At 38.1% G+C, this 15,279-nt stretch overlaps 1 non-coding gene across 1 annotated transcript; it reads left to right on the top strand.

The window, feature by feature from the left end:
• Positions 1 to 2,101: 2,101 nt before the first annotated feature.
• Positions 2,102 to 2,205, top strand: LOC112065244 (U6 spliceosomal RNA). Its single transcript, XR_002891924.1, has one exon. It is a non-coding gene; the product is annotated as a U6 spliceosomal RNA (small nuclear RNA).
• Positions 2,206 to 15,279: the final 13,074 nt, after the last annotated feature.

Here is a 15,279-nt window from a genome sequence, read left to right as displayed (position 1 = left end):
GACCTAATGAAACTTAAAAGCTTTTGCAAAGCAAAGGAAACTACAAACAAGACGAAGAGACAATCCTCCGAATGGGAGAAAATATTTGCAAACGAATCAACGGACAAAGGATTAATCTCCAAAATATATAAACAGCTCGTGCAGCTCAATATTAAAAAAATAAACAACCCAATCAAACAATCGGCAGAAACCTAAGTAGACATTTCTCCAAAGACGACATACAGATGGCCAAGAAGCACATGAAAAGCTGCTCAACATCACTAATTGTTAGAGCAATGCAAATCAAAACTACAATGAGGTATCACCTCACACCAGTTCAAATGGGCATCATCAGAAAAAATCTACAAACTACAAATGCTGGAGAGGGTGTGGAGATAAGGGAACGCTCTTGTACTGTTGGTGGGAATGTAAATTGATACAGCCACTATGGAGAACAGTATGGAGGTTCCTTAAAAAACTAAAAATAGAATTACCATATGACCCAGCAATCCCACTACTGGGCATATACCCGCGGCTGGGCCTGTGAGCCATGGCTGCTGAGCCTGTGTGTCCGGAGCCTATGCTCTGCAACGGGAGGGGCCACAACAGTGAGAGGCCCGCGTACCACAAAAAAAAAAAGAAGATGTGGTACATATATACAATGGAATATTACTCCGTCAGAAAAAGGAACAAAGTTGGGTCATTTGTAGAGACGTCGATGAATCTAGATACTGTCATACAGAGTGAAGTCAGAAAGAGACAAACAAATATCGTATATTAACGCATATATGTGGAACCTAGAAAAATGGTACAGATGAACCGGTTTGCAGGGCAGAAATAGAGACACAGATGTAGAAAACAAACGTATGGACACCAAGGCGTGAAAGCGGCAGTGGGGGTTGGGTGTGTGTGTGATGAATTGGGAGATTGGGATTGACGTCTATATACTAATATGTACAAAATGGATAAATAATAAGAACCTGCTGTATAAAAAAATAAATAAAATAAAATTCAAAAAAAAGGAATAATAAAATACTATCTGAATATACTCAGACATACATCATTTAATTTTTTCATTTCATTCCAAATTCTTCATTTATTACATGGTCATCTCTCACACAGAAAAAAAAACAGTCATGATACTTGTTAAATATGTGTTCTTTTCTAAAATATTTTATCAATTCTAATAAGAAATAACACTAATGAAACATTTTTAATGCTATATCAAATATATTTAAGGGATGTCAGGAGAAACAATGTGGCACAACTATAAAGCAATCAACTGAGAGGTAAGAAACATGAATTCTAATTCTAACAGCATTTATTCAGTACTCAATGTATACCAGGCACTGTGGTAAATGTTTAACTCATATTCATGTATTTAATCCTTATGATATCCCTGCAAACTATGTACTATGACTATCCTATTTTCAGATGTGGAAACTGAAGCACAGAGAGGTGATATGACTTGCACAAGGTCACACAGCTAATAAGTGGCAGGGGCGGACTGTGGGACTTCAGAGCCAAAACACCTAACCATGGTTCAATATGATCTCTCCAGTCCTGGAATTGCCACTAGCTGCTTAAATTTGCTGGAGCCAGTTTCCTAATGAGTTAAAGAGTTGAGTAGAGATCTTTAAGAAAATTTCCAGCCCTAACACTTAAAATATCATGAAAACCATGACCTTACAGAATCTTCCTCTGCCAAAATGCTTTACATTAAAGTTACATTTATCACACAACCAAACACCCATATCTGGACACTTACTATCTAGCAACAACTGCAAGATAATCCAGAGGAAGAATTAACTAAAAAACCAATCATGGTTTGTAAGTCACAGGAAAACATCTCCTTGGAGGAATAAGGTTTCAGTTTATCAGTCCTAAACTCACGAATTTCCCCAGACACTGATGTGAGACCTACCTAGAGGGCAGGTTACAGAACTGGGTTTCCTACAATATGGTTTCTGAACTAACTAAAGAGTTTGCAAAGCATGTACATTTCCTGACATTAGGCGGCGGAAAATTCTTCCCCCTTCAGAGCTAAAAGTCCCCCAGGACCTCCTAAAGGAGTTATAATTGATTTTAAAACATCTCACCAAACATAATTATAAGTACTTGTGTGCTGGCTTCGGCAGCACATATACTAAAATTGGAACGATACGGAGATTAGCATGGTCCCTGTGCAAGGATGACACGCAAATTCGTGAAGCGTTCCATATTTTTATGTATATGTATAGCGGATTCACGTTGCTATAAAGCAGAAACTAACACACCATTATAAAGCAATTATACTCCAATAAAGATGTTAAAAAAAAAGTACTTGTAAGATTCTCAAAATACCTCTTTGGAGTATCCATACAGAGACACAGAGTAGAGCTATACATTTGGAGAAGAATTAATATTAAATTTATTTCACCAAACACTGTGAACTACCCACTAGAGTGACCTACCATTCAGATTACCTGAAGAGCAAAAATTTAAATCTAAATGATTAAAGTCTCAAATCTTATTTTAATAATACAAGCAGGATTGGACAGTATCTTCCTGCAGTGTGTGAAGTAGTTCATACTCGCTGTACTTTTTCACTGTGTGTAAAGAGGGACATCAAGTGGTCTAAGTTCTGGAAGACGGGCATTTTCTCAAAAATCTTTTAAGCTCCTATGGCTCCCTGACAGGATGGATAGAAAAAAGGAGTGCAAAGGATAGAAAATTTCAAAACACTCATCTTTTAAAAAAATTACTTGAATAATTTCAGCCAATTTTTGTAAGGATCAATTTTCCTTAGTTAGAGACAGTTTTCTTTTGGATACTCAGTCATATCTCAATTATCCCTAGTAGGTAAGGGATATAATAATGTTTAGAATACATAAATAATTTATGTATCATAGTATGTGTGTATGTAGGTATTTTGTTATATAGGCTATTTTGCTTTCCTATTGCATTTTTTATGTTACATAATAAAGTTAATTTGTTATTCCTGAACGACAACAAAAGGCCTGAAAAAGCCCAAAGCATTGTGAATGCTAAGGTCAAGTTGTGAAAAATAAATTTGCTACAGTATGCAAGGACTAAACCATACAACTTTTTTTAAAAGATAGTTATAGCTTGTCTACATCTATGATTTGAAATGTATCCCAAATAAAAGTGCTGGGCACTTCTATTCCCATACACTTGTAATCCCTTTGTCCTGTTTATGGAACAGATAAATGAAGAAGAGCTTTATAACAATTTTCAGCAAGAAAGAAAAGTTAGGCTGCTGGATAACTGCACAGAAAGCCACTATTGACAAGAACCACCTGCCTATTATTTAAATGTTTCTCATATCAGAAAAGCATGAAGTTCTTTTGAGGTTGTTTCTCCCCTTAGTCCTTCAGGCCAGATTCTACAGATAAGGGGGGAAATGAGAGGCATTACTACTTGGTCTTGCCTGAGCTATTGAGTTTATAGTAAAATAAAATATAGTAAAATAACAATTAAGCTAATATGGACACGAAACAACAAAAGAGTTAAACAAGTATAAGCTGAAATAACAAAACTCATTCTATAACAGTGACACCTTCAGCTCTAAGTGAAGTGGAATGATCAATGAAGTACATGGGCAGGGGAGTCCCAGCACCTCACTTCCAAGCCTGGTCAGCCTCTTCCAAACTCTAGCAAGCTATTTAACTGCTCTAGATCATGCTTCTTCCTATGTGAAATGGGAATACCCACCTCAACGGGTTATGGTGAGAAACAAATAATCAGATTGAAAGCATTTGTCAAAGTGTCTGGCACATAGCCAACACTCTGTACATGCTAGCTGCTACTCTTATTAACCCAGGAGTGAGATTATCCAACTGAGGGACAATATTTGGACAGGACATCCTGATCTGAGAATCTCTCATTTCTCATATTGACATAATTTAAGTTCTCCCTTTCATGAATTCTTTTTTGAAAACTTAATTCCAAAAGTAATACACATATATTTTATAAATAAAAAACACTAAACAATAGGTTCAAAGTGAGAGTCCTATATCCATCTCCAATACCAACTGTGATTATTCTTACTTTAAAAGTCACAACTGCTCTTGGTTTGAGAACCAGTTTTGTTCTTCGTTTTATATGTGTCTATCCCTTTATATGTTTAAACAAAAATAGATGTAGCTATTTACAATCTTTTAAAATAGAAATTGAACCATGTTATAAAAATTATTCTAATATTTGCGCTTTCACTTAACAACATATCCAGGATATCCTTCAGTATATGTTAGTGTGTGAAGATTTACGCTTTGACATAAATTTAATATTAAATTTTAAATAAAGAGACAAGATAAGGACACAAAGTGTTCTTTCATCACTGTTTAACTTTTAAGAGCAATGACTGCGTTGAGATTATGTTGATTTTTTTAAGTTCTTTACCATATAGATATCTACTGAAATATTTACAGATAAATTATATGATGTCTAGGATTGGCTTCAAAATAACTGGAAAAGGGATAGAGAGAAGGAAAATGAGGGGATAAAAATAAAACAAGATTGGCCATGAGTTAATAATTAAGCTGGTTGGTGAGTATATGAGTGTTAGACTATTCTCTTCTCTGTACTTTTAAATATTTCTGAAATTTTCCATATTAAAAATTTTTAACATTTTCTATCCTTAAAATTTAGCGATTAAATTCCAAACAGCTATGCATTTAACTTACAGCAATTAATTTCTGATTAGTTTAATCAACAAAACCAGTGGTTCCCAACACCCATCCCCTAAACAGCACAAACAAAAAACAACTTAGCTTCCTTGTAGTTTGAATGTTGCTATAAAAATCCAAATACAATAACCAATCCAGAGAAGCAGTGTTCACTAATGTTATGGGGGTATTTATCAACAGGTGTAAATTATAAACTATTATAATTATTGCTTTTTAGAGTTAATGAAGAAGTGTTTTCCTTTTTCTCTTATGTTGAAATTATAGCAGCTGGTTGAAAATAGAAAAACAGTTCTTTAGTCTATGTACAGCCAAAAAAATCAAGAATATAATGTTGTGTGCTTTATTCACCCAGATAAAAAGACATACAATCTGGAGTGTACTCACCAAAACTCTGCCCTGCTGAAGCCAAGAGAAGGCCTTTGTTATGCCACTGGAGTAGAATAATTTTTTGAATCTTTGATTTGTATTTTGCTCTATGTACACCTCAATAGTTTCAAGAAGGCAGACAAACCCTTAATATCTTAAAGGGCACAGAACACAAGCTGCTTGGATTCTACAGCTCTTCCTGACTCTTGGCAATGCCTACACTCACTGAAGAGGTAGGTCCATGTGGGCTGAAGGCAGATGGGATAGCCAGAGTACCTTCTAGGGCAGCAAAAGGGAAAAGGAAAAGTTTTCTCAATATTGGAAAGAGGTCAGGATTCAGAAGGTGCAGTGAGACACAGAACCTGGCAAGACAAGAGGGTGTCTGTGTGGTGCAGCCAGAGAGGCTGAATGGTTGGCCCCCCAGGCCTTTCAAAGATTCCTAACACCAAGCATGAACTAGAAACAGTGGAGGAGCAGAGGATAGTAGGACCAAGCTAGCTGGACAATGGCCAACTCCATATTATCCAGTGAGAGCCAATGATCAATGACAAGAGCTATGATCTTCACTATGGTTTGGCACCATTTAAGATCCTGAATCTTTGCACAATGTTTGGGACAAGAGAGCACTACATAAATATTTAGATTTAATTCCTGCCAGCGCAGAAGTATGATGAGATTTTACCTACATTTGGGTTTAAGAGACTTTAAATATGTGCAATAGTTTTTACAGATCTGGTTTTGTGTTTGTTAATTCACACAGATGACTCCATTTAAAAGGCAACCATGCCAATAAAAGTGGCTATAAAAGCAAGTTGTATCCATGCTGTAATAATAACCATCTTTCACATCTGCACAGCTTTGTACATTTGGTATGGTGTTTTCACATGTTATCTCATTTGATCCTCACAGAGTTAAGAGGGTTCAGTGGCTCTCGAGCTGTTGAGAGTAGATGGGCAGGAGCAAATGGCTTAATGGAAGAGAGGATTTTCTCCCAGGCATCTGGTCAGTAGACATTTCCTTTGCTCAGCTGCATTCTCATTCTCTCACTGCCTCTCTCTCGCTCTCGCTGTCTCTCTCTCTCTCTCTATCAGAACAAGAGGAAAAATTTATTCAACTCTTCCTTTAAAAACATCTGTACAAAGTTGTCATTTCTCAGATGAATTTCACAGAACCCAATGCCAAGGATGAATTGACTTCTTAAGGGGTTGCAATTTAGGCTGCCACCCAATGGTGGTAGTAAGTCATGGCGAAACCTTCTCATGAAACAGAAAAACAGAACAAAACAACGAAACAAACACTATTTGAGAAGGAAAAGAGATTATAACACTTTGCAATGCCTTCTTACTATCAGAAACAGATACCTTTCTTAAAACAACTCAACAGATGTAAAGTTTATTTAAAGAGTATTTTTCTATTGCAAACTTTTAAAGCCAAAGGATTTAATAGAAGTTGCCTCTGAGGAATGGGAGTTGGGGGAACGAAGCAGGTAAGACTTTCATTTCTCTACTTAGTACATTTCTATATTTTTGTATTGGTTACAATAAAATATATTACCTTTGTAATATGCTTAATTTGAAAACTAAAGAATTTTTAATCAAAGGAATCTAATATCTAATTCAATTCTTTTCCTCTTTATCCCAAAACATCATTGCTAGTTCTCTTTTCCTTCTATACCTTACAAGGAATGAAAAACAAAACCCTCATTTCTTTCTTTTAGTTGTTCACTTTTGTCACGAATAACCCTGCCCTGGCTTGTCCATGTCCTCTGGCCAGGAATTTCCAACTGTGGCAAGAACACCAGAGAAGGACTCAGAACCAGCATCTGAATTAAAATTTCACTCTCCATCAACCTACACCATCTGGTGAGGGTACAAGGCTGAATGCATCTGTCACTGCTTTTTCAGGCATACTCAGAGCAAACAGGCAGTAATCTAGGAGAGCAAGTTTTTTTGTTTGTTTCTTTTGTAAAGTTGTAACAGGAATAATTTCTCCAAAAGGCAAAATGCATTTTAACGTCTGCAAAACTTACTACAAATAATAAATAACAGAATAGCTACAAACATATAACTGTCCTTATAAGAAAAAGAATGGCTTTTTATTTTTGTAATGTGGGACTCATATTCTTAAGAGTGGTAGAGGGATATGAAACAGTGAAAGACACTGATTTGGCTTGGTTCAAAGTCCCAGCAGCCTCCTTTTCAACTACTGGCTTTGACTTCTATAAGTTTTCTTTGTAAGTAAGAACTTGTCGCAGGTAAAAAGAAAACCATTCAGTCTCTCCAGCCCTCTGATTTAACTTTTCTTTTGTTCCTCCTTATTATTAGTAAACACACAATTTCCCCTAGAAGAAAATAAACATCCATCTTAGCTGTGTCTTGACTTCCACAACCATAACATGTTCCCCCAACAATTCATTTCCACATTCTTTTTCTTTCTGAGAACCCCCTCCATCCTTCAAAAACGTCTTGCAGGTTTAGACATGGTAGCTTCATTTGCATAAATTAATCATATTTTTAAATTTTTTCTCTTCACAATCCCCATAGCAACTGGCTTCTTTAGAAACTTCCACAGAGTCCAAAGATATCATATCTTTTAACTGAACAGAATATTTTGAATAGAATTAGTACAGGAAAATAAGATGGTTTCATTACCACGTCCTTGGCCTTTCATTCCTTTTATTTTTTTTTCTTTTGTAAAATAAAACTTTGTCAATTCCGCTATACAGAATTGGTTAGGTATTCTGGGGCTTATCAGTTATTAAAGAATGTGTATTTTAAAGATGCTATCTCATCCATTTTAAAGAGCAGTTTTTCATGTATTCATTCCATAAGTATTTGAGTATACTAAGAACCGCTTGAAGCTGTGAAAGATTCAGGTAACTATAAAACTCAGAACTGCCCTCCTGCACCTGCAATCATGTTAGGTGACAATAAAAAGCAGTGTATAATTAAACACTGAAACTGTAAAACAGCCCTATCAGCATTCAGGAAAAAAAAGGAAATCATCATTTTTGGTTAATGTAAGAAGAAGATGAAATTTGAATTGAGTTCTGAGAGATAGGCAGGATTTGAAAAGTTGAAAAAAGAAAACATTATTCCAGGCATCACTCCAGAAATAGAAGGCAGTATGAATATTTACATGCAGGGTAAATATGGAATGTTTGGAGGCACGAGTAGATTAGTTTGGCTAGAGGAGGCTAAATTGAGGCATACAGACAGGGCTAAAAAGCTAGGAGATAAGGCTAGAGGGCAGGTGTAGAAAGCCTTGACCATCAGCCTGGATTTTATCTCATAGGTGATAGGATGAACTAGTCAAAATAGGAAATTAAAAGAAATTAGGAAGACTAATCTAAAAGAATGTTTGAGATTATGGAGGGCCAGACTTTCTCCCTACCTTTTTTCTTCCTCCATTTTCCTACTCCACTTTCAGTCAGAGTAATTTTTTTAAATTCAGTCTCTAAACACTTTTTATTGAATTATAATTAGCATTAAATATCATATTAGTTTCAGGTGTACAACATGATTCGACATTTTTATTCATTATGAAATAACCACAATAAGACCAGTTACCATCCATCACCATACAGTTGTTACCATATTATTGACAATATTCCCTATGTGTACATTACATCCCCATGGCTTATTTATTTTATAGCTGGAAGTTTGTACCTATTAATCCTCCACCTGTTTAGTCCATCCCCGACCCCCTCCTCCTCCGGCAACTACCAGTTTGTCCTATCTATAACTGTTTCTGTTTTGTTTCATTTGTTCATTTTGTTTTTTAGATTCCACAAATAAGTGAAACCACATGGTATTTATTTTTCTCTGTCTGACTTATTTCACTTAGCATAATACCCACCAGGTCCTTCCATGTGGCTGCAAATGACAAGACTTCATTCTTTACTATATACATAAATATATATATACATATATATATATAGAGAGAGAGAGAGAGAGAGAGAGAGAGGAAGGAAGGAAAGAAGGAAAGAAGGGACCACATCTTTATCCATTCATCTGTCAGTGGACAGTTAGGTTGGTCTTATATGTTGGCTACTGCAAACAATGCTGTAATGAACATAGGGATACAAATATCTTTTCAAATTTGTATTTTCTCCAGATAAATACCTGCCAAGTGGAGTTGCTGGATCATATGGTAGTTCTATTTTTAGTTTTTTGAGGAACCTCCACAGTTTTCCATAGTGGCTGCACCAAGTTACATTCCCACCAACAGTGCACGAGGGTTCCCTTTTCTCCACATCCTCGCCAACACTTGTTTCTTGTCTTTTTGATAACAGCCAGTCTGACAGGTGTGAGCTATCTCATTGTGGTTCTGATTTGCATTACCTGATGATTAGTGGTGTTTAGCACCACTCCACATGTTTTGACCATCTGTATATCTTCTTTGGAAAAATGTCTATTTTTGGATATTGTGTTGTATGAGTTCTTTATATATCTTGGACATTAACCCTTTGTCAGATATACCATTTGCAAATATCTTCTCCCATTCCTTGCTTGCCTTTTCGATCTGTTGGTGATTTCCTTCACTGTGCAAAAGGTTTTTAGTTTGATACCGTCCCATTTGTTTATTTTTGCTTCTGTTTCCCTTGCCTGAGGAGATCGCTAAGACCAAGGTCAAAAAGGTTACTGCCTAGTTTTCTTCTAGGAGCTTTATGGTTACAGGTCTTACATTTAAGTCTTTAATCCATTTTGAGTTTATTTTTGTATATGGTGCAAGTAGTGGTCCAGTTTCATTCTTTTGCATGTAGCTGCCCTGTTTTCCCAACACCATTTACGGAAGAGACTATCCTTTCCCCATTGTATATTCTTGTCTCCTTTGTCATAGATCAATTGACCATGTGAGCAGGGGTTTATTTCTGGACTCTCTATTCTGACCCATTTTTCTATGTGTACGCTTTTGTGCCAGTACTGTACTTTTGATTACTAGAACTTTGTAGCATGCTACGCATGCTGAGCGTGTGATACTTTCAGCTTTGTCTTTTCTTCTCAAGATTGCTTTTGCTATTTGGGGTCTTTTGTGGTCCCATACAAATGTCAGCATTGTTCTAGTTCTGTGAAAAATGCTATGCATATTTTGAAAGGAATTGCATTGAATCTGTAGATTGATTTGTGTAGCACAGACATTTTAAGGATATTGATTATTCCAGTCCATGAGCACTGTGTATCTTTCCATTTGTGTCATTTTCAAATTCTGTCGTCTATGTGTTATAGTTTTCAAAAGTACAGGTCCTTCACCTTTTTGGTTTAATTTATTGCTAGGTATTTTTTTCTTTTGATGCAATTGTAAATGGGACTATTTTCTATGTTTCTCTTTCTCATAGTTTATTAGTGTATAAAAATATAACAAATTTCTGCATATTAATTTTGTATCCTGCAACTCTACTGAATTCATCTATTAGTTCTAATAGTTTTTGGTTGTTGGTCAGAGTGATCTTAAATTAACACAATTCTGTTGTGCCGTTCTTTTGGTTTTTTTAATTTATTTTATTTTTGGCTGCATTGGGTCTTTGTTGCTGCACACAGGCTTTTTCTAGTTGCAGCGAGTGAGGGCTACTCTTCATTGTGGTACACAGGCTTCTCACTGAGGTGGCTCCTCTTGCTGCAGAGCACAGACTCTAGGCACGCAGGCTTCAGTAGTTGTGGCTCATGGGCTCTAGAGCGCAGCCTCAGTAGTTGTGGCGCATGGGCTTAGTTGCTCCGCGGTATGTGGGATCTTCCTAAACCAGGGCTCGAACCCGTGTCCCCTGCATTGGCAGGCGGATTCTTAACCACTGCACCACCAGGGAAGTCCCCATATTCTACAGTTTTTAAATGATGCCATTCTCCTGGTAAAACAGTTCAATAGCTTCACAGGAACTTTCAAAATCCTACCGACTTAACATATAGCCTTTAAGATCTGGCCCTAGGTTGCCTCTCCAGACTTGTCACTTACACTATAGCCATCATTCAAACACCCTCCATCTGAATTAAATTCTCCTTCATTACTCCTGCCCCTTTCCCTTTTTTGTCTGATATACACTTAATTCATCTTGAGGTCTCAGCTTAGGTGTCACTTCCCCAAGGAAGGCTCTCCAAGCTCCTCAAATCTAGATTAGGTTTCCTGCCATAAGTCTTATCCCTGACAGCACTTAAGACCTATATCCCTGTCTGTGGCATACCATCAGGGAAGGGGTATTTTCCCCACCACCTACCAACGGGCCAGGAACATAAGAGTTGCTTAAAAATATTTGTTAAAGAATGAAACAGGCAGAAGGCAGAAAAAATAGGCGTCTATGACTGTTAGTCATAAAGTAGTAAGATTTAGTAGTAAGAGGGAACACATTTTGTGAGAAAGGGAGATCTGATATTGTACGTCAGTTTCCCAACTGATGCTTATTTGTCCTCCATGGCTGTGTCAACAGAACTCTCCTCCTTCCTGCATTAAATAGATACTTAACCTTGGCTTTGCTGTTTTGGCTTGTAAAATGATTATCTCTTCTTTGGTTATAGCACCTAATTTCTCTTTAAAGAATTACCCTCCCCCATTTTGTATAGTCCTAAAGGGACTATAAATCAGGTCTTGCCCTCTCTTAGCTAAGACTCAATGAGATTCTCTCCTTGACTTTGAAAAATTGAGTGTCCTAAGAGCAATCACCTGATGCTCATCATTCCTGCAGTGGCACTAAGTTAGTTCCTGCTTCCTATATACCTGGGCTGCCCTGGTTTCTGTGCTTTTAACCTGTCCTTGTTCTCAAACCTTATTATGAACTACTAGAAATGTCCTTCTAATAAATCCCCATTTTATTCAATAAGCCATTGTCAATTTCTGGTACTTGCAAAAAACACAAGAACAAAAGCTAACAGAAAAAGTGAAAAAGAAAGAGGAAAGAGAAAAGGGAGGGGGGAAGGGAGGAGAAAGAAGAAAGGAGGAGAAAGAGAAGAAATGCAAGATATATATATAATTTTAAATTTTCTAGCAGCCTCATTAAAAAAAGAAACAGATGAAATTAACTGTAATGCTAGGTTTTATTTAGACCAATACATGCAAACAATATTTCAACGTGTAGTCAATATGAAAAGTATAAATATTTTACTTTTTTCAAGGCTTTGAAATGTGGTATGTATTTTACACTTACAGCCCATCTCAATGCAGACAATAAATTTGCAAAGGCTAAAGTGAAATGCAGTCCTTCCAAAACAATGAAATGTGTATAACAGGAAAATATTTTACACTGCTATAGTTTTTAAATTTAACTAAATTTAAATATTCCATTACTCAGTCACATTAGCCACCTTTCAAGTGCTCAGTAGCAGCATATAACTAGGCTTACTGTACTGGGCTGCACAGCCTTAGACATGATCAGCTCCAAGAGTGAAGAGACTCAGGGGATGTGTTCTTGATGGATCTAGTAAATGGAAGGAATTGGAGGTTTTCACACTTCCAACACGTTCCATTATGAAAGAATTCAGAATTGTGTGAAGACCTATGAAAATATCTCTTCCCCCAAAATGATGTTTGCTTGGCTGTGTAACTAAAACAGGTTAACACATTATTGAGTGTGAAACCAATCCTCTGTATTCTACAATTCAATAGCATAGAGAGATCAAGGAGTTATCTTCCCTGTGTGGGAGTTTAATTCTAAGTTAAAATTACATTATTACTTTTAAATCACTTCTCATTTATTACATTTTGACGGGCAGAAAGAGACTTTGGGAATTAGCTTTAATTGTTAAGTATTTTCTATGTCAAATAAAAATGTAGAATTTTGAAGTTTGAAGAATTTGACCTTCACCCCTCAGACAATAACAGTCATTGTAAATTGTGGAGTAGGTCAGTGGCCATGATGAGGCCAATGTTTCAGGAAAAGGAATCAGAATCCAGTGTGCCAGTAGACTGGTAACAACAGAGGTCCAGAGGGAAGGTCTGGAGCTTCTAGCATCCTTAGCTGGTGTACATATGCTCTTACTTCTGTCAAGAATTGTTTTCCTCTTAAGCTGATAAGACATGTGCCTATCCTTCAAGATCATATTCATAGTCAGCTCTGTTTCCCAGATGCAGACTACAGAATGGATCACTTCTTCACCTTTGCTCCCACAGAACCTCTTTAATCCTGAACAGAAGTCAAATTCACAGAGGCAGGAAGTGGTATAGTGGTTACCAGGGGAGGAGGGAATGAGGAGTTATCGTTCAATGGGTAGAGTTTCAGTTTCGCAGGATGAAAAGTTTTCTGTGGATATATGGGAGTTACGGAGGCACAAAACTAAATGATTGGAAGGCCTTTCCCCAGGCTAACTCCTCCCCTTTCAGATCTCAACTTAAATGTCCCACTTTTAAGCGTCCTTCCCTTTTCCAGGCCAGAGTGGTTTAGGTGCCCTTGCTATACCCTCTCATGAGCCCCATACTTTTCATGTAGGGCTCTTATTATAATTGTAATCAATACCTAATTTTGTGTCATATTAGTTTGCCAGGGCTCCCATAACAAAACAGTATGACCAGGCGGCTTAAACCACAAAACTTTATTTTCTCACAGTTCTGGAGGCTGGAAGTTCAAGATGAAGGCATAGGCAGGTTTGGTTTCTTCTGAGGCCTCTCCCCTTGGCTTTCAAATGGCCACCTTCTCACTGTGTCTTTCCCCTGTGCATATGCATTCCTGGTATCTCCCTGTGTGTTCAAATTTCTTCTTATAAGGACACCAGTCAGATTAGATTGGGACCCACTCTAAGGGCCTCACTTTAACTTAATCACCTCTTTACAGGTCCTGTTTCCAAATACAGCCACATTCTGAAACAAAATTCTGATGAATTTTGGAGGGACACAATTCAACCCATAACATGGGATCACCTCTATTGTTCCCATTTGGTAAACTCTATGACAACTCATCTCGTTCTCATTTCAGAACCTTTACAGTTGCTATTCCCTCTTCTTAGTACACTCTACCTCCAACCCTTCATCCAACAGGTTTTTCTCAGCTTTCAAGCCTTGGCAATATCATCTGGCAAAAGCCATCCCAGATCACCTTAACTAATGTAACCCTAAAAGTCACTCTATCAAATCATCATTTTCTTTCTGCCATGGCACTCACCAGAATGTCAGCTCCAGGAAAGGGAGGTCATGTGTTTTTACACACTAGTGTAGCTCAAGAGATTAGGCCAGTGTTTCACACGCACATGTGAACGAATAAGTTTCTATAACTACTTACCACATTATCATGACTTTCTGAGAAAACTTGCCAGGGCATGGCCATGTTTTATTCACGTGTCAGCTCTCTGGTCAACCTCAGCTCTAACACTTACTAGCTGTGTAAACTCTGGTAAGTCCCTTAACCTCTCTGGGCCTCAGGTTCCCAAACAAATACTTTCTTCAGAGTTCTTATGAGGATTAAATAAAATAATACACGTGGGATACCCAGCATAAGAATTCGGCATACAGTGCACGCTATCAGCTGAAAAGCTATTAGGCTGGGTGTTTTCCAAAGTGTGGCAGCTGTGAACGGTGTGAAAACTGTCTTTAGGTGGTACACGGAGCATTAAAAGTATCATCTTGCCAATGTTCTTTTAATTCCTCGGATTAAAACAAGGTCATGTTCTCATGCTTATATGTCTTTGACATCTACCTCTTCCTATTCTTCCTCGTTAACAGATCATTTAGGTTCGGAGACGCACACACCAGTTAACAGGTGGATTTAACACTGTTTGTAGGGGTCATTCTGCGGCCAGGCCGCCTGGGTTCATCCCCCACCTCCCTCCCTCTGGCTTTGGGCTAGTTCTGGAACCGGCCTGTACCTCAGTTTACTCAACTGTAACAAGGGGATAATGACTGCCCCATAGGGTTACAGAGAATATAAAATGAACTTAGGACACGTAAAGTGACACAGAACACAGAAAGCCCGCCATCCACGTTAGAAACACGTGAAAGAAACGGTCGGGGGGTGGGGGGACGACGGCTGCTGTGGCAACTATCTCAAAGGTCTCACCAGGGCGACTGGGTCGGCGAGGCAGGACAGGGTCCGTGAGGCGGGCGGCGCGCAGCCGGTGCGCGGCCTGAGGGGCCCGGTCGAAGCCCTCGGGGAAGGCCGACAGCGGCCAGGACTCCGGCCTTCTGCGGGTGCGGCCTTTTTGGGGTCTCCCTCCCGGCGTCAAGTCGCTCTCACTCCTGCTTTGGCGACCGCGCCTCTCCCCTGAGCTTCTTCACTAGGCGAGCACTCCATGAGGCGACGCGCGAAAAGCGCGGGCCAAGCTGAAGCGCGAAA

This window comes from Physeter macrocephalus, chromosome 17 (genome assembly GCF_002837175.3).
Source record: "Physeter macrocephalus isolate SW-GA chromosome 17, ASM283717v5, whole genome shotgun sequence".
NCBI classification, from domain to species: domain Eukaryota; kingdom Metazoa; phylum Chordata; class Mammalia; order Artiodactyla; family Physeteridae; genus Physeter; species Physeter macrocephalus.
Note: the sequence above shows the minus strand (reverse complement) of the source record. Positions and strands in the feature narration are given on the sequence as shown.